We start from the raw sequence: 2,226 nt of genomic DNA, 5'->3' as shown, positions 1-2,226 counted from the left end.
TTTGTTTGACATAAGGTGAGCATGAGAACAAAGTTGATACTTTTTTTGTCGTGGCTCTCAGAAACCAAGTACAGGTGTACTTAATAGCCACAAAGACATCATACATTTCCATAAAAGACACTTCGTACGACAAAAAAATGTGACGTGAACTCTTATTTCCTTTATTACTATAGGGATAATGGGAGTAACATTGTCTTGTCTTGCATTTGATGTACGAGAGGGGGTATTGTTATGAATTTGATGTAAATTTGGACATATTAGTGGGCTTAAGTTTGGTATTAAATATTAAAATGTCCCTTCATTACTCCATTCATTCAAAATTTCGTGTTTTTAGCGTTCACATCTCGGCGTGGGTAGCGTTTTTCCGCCCAAATTGGCATTAAGAATAAATTGGTCTCTAGTTAAAACAGTCAATTGTTGCTTTTTCGTTCTGGTCAAGTTCCATTAAACGCGCTAAAGCTTTATATGTGTCTTTTTTCCCCTCGTAAAAGTTTTGTTGCTCTGGTGAAAAAAAATGTAGAAGATTCGAGTTGATTATTTTGATACTGTGTAAAACTAATATTGAAATTAAAATCTATATATATATATATATATATATATATATATTATATATATATATATATATATATATATTATATATATAGATTTAATTGAAAACTATATATCGATTTCTGTTGAAACTATCGAATTCAATGAGTGGTAAAAATTTGACGTTGATGTTTTTTTGCATTTATATTTCGAGAGAAAAACGAGGTTTATACTCGGGTGGAAAATTTTTTAATAAAGTGCCCTTTTGTATAGAACAATTAAACGTCTGATATAGGACGTTGAAAATCAATACTTTAAGTGCTTATAGATATTTTGCTTTTTTCGCGTGCACTCGGAAAAATTAAGTAGGAAAAACTAAGAATTTCTAAAAATTTTGTTCTTTATCCCCAAAACTAAAAAAAAAAACTCCCTAAAATTTCAGTTTATTGGCTTGTCACATTTTTTTCTTGTTATCTGACTTCTTCCGAACATCATTCATTCTATTCATTTTCATTACAATGTAAAAAAGAAATTCTATAATTTATTACCTATTATGTTTCTATACTATAGTAAAAAGCAAGTTAGGCAGTGTTGATAGTAACTCTAAAATCTAAAGGGGGAAGATTTATTACTAATTAAAAGTTAATTCTACGATTAGAAAAGGAAATTAATCTCTGTTGTTTTTTTGCCACTGACTGTCTCTGGCTTAATTGCCTGCCATTATCAATAAACCTGATAAAAAATTATTTTATTTATTTATTATGTTCATTTTTGCGATTTGCAAGATGAAGGGTCACCGTGCAAGCTCTTTCAATAAGATTGTCCATTAATCAATATCTTGTCAGATGTTTGAACAAAATGTTTAAGGCAGTGTGGTGACTTGCAAGATGCTTCAAGATTCTTGCAAGGTCTTGCAAGATAACAGTTTGAAGCAGACTGCAGAGTTTTTCAAACTAAATTGATGTATTGATTTTGTTGAAATAATGAGATATTAAGTTAGAGATAAAAAAAGTTTAGTTGTCTTTCTTGATCTTACGAGCAGTGTTGATAGATCAAATAATTTTACGGAAATTACAAACTGCCTCTTAGTACTTCTTTTTTCTTCATCAACTGTCATCTCCTTATTTTTTCTAATCGAATTTCATTTTTTGCTTTTTTTAATCTAAAGACACAGTACGATAGTCAAAGATAAGTCAATATTAAAATTTTGATTTTTGTGTCTATTTTGCCAATGCGAACACTGACTTCTCGACTTCAAATTTTCTCTGAAACGAAGTGTGAGGTTGGTTTGCCACCATGACACTTTCAAAGATTTGAACATTGTTATCTAGAGTATGATCAGTCTTTTAGACCAAAAAGTTGTGAATTTTTTTTTACAGATTTCATAACTTCATCTTGTTTAAAAATCCTTCAATTTTGTGTTATCTAAGTTTGTTTCTCAAAGGGATCAAAACAGAAAAAAGAAAAGTAAGATACGCAGCAAAAACTGGTTTTCTATCACTGCAAAAAAATCGTATGATCTGGGGCACGTGCGGTGCATGTGGCCACTTTCAGCAGTTAACAAATGTTGGCAATTTTCCACGGTTTTGCACTGAATACCGATATAATATGTCATTTCACCGCTAAAATTGAAATAAAAATCTAGTTTTTTTTATCTGGAAAAAAAAATGCAGTAATTTTTTTTGCCAAAGCCAATGA

This window comes from Convolutriloba macropyga, chromosome 3 (assembly GCF_964194025.1).
Source record: "Convolutriloba macropyga chromosome 3, txConMacr16.3, whole genome shotgun sequence".
Taxonomy (NCBI): domain Eukaryota; kingdom Metazoa; phylum Xenacoelomorpha; order Acoela; family Convolutidae; genus Convolutriloba; species Convolutriloba macropyga.
This window is presented reverse-complemented; position numbering follows the sequence as displayed.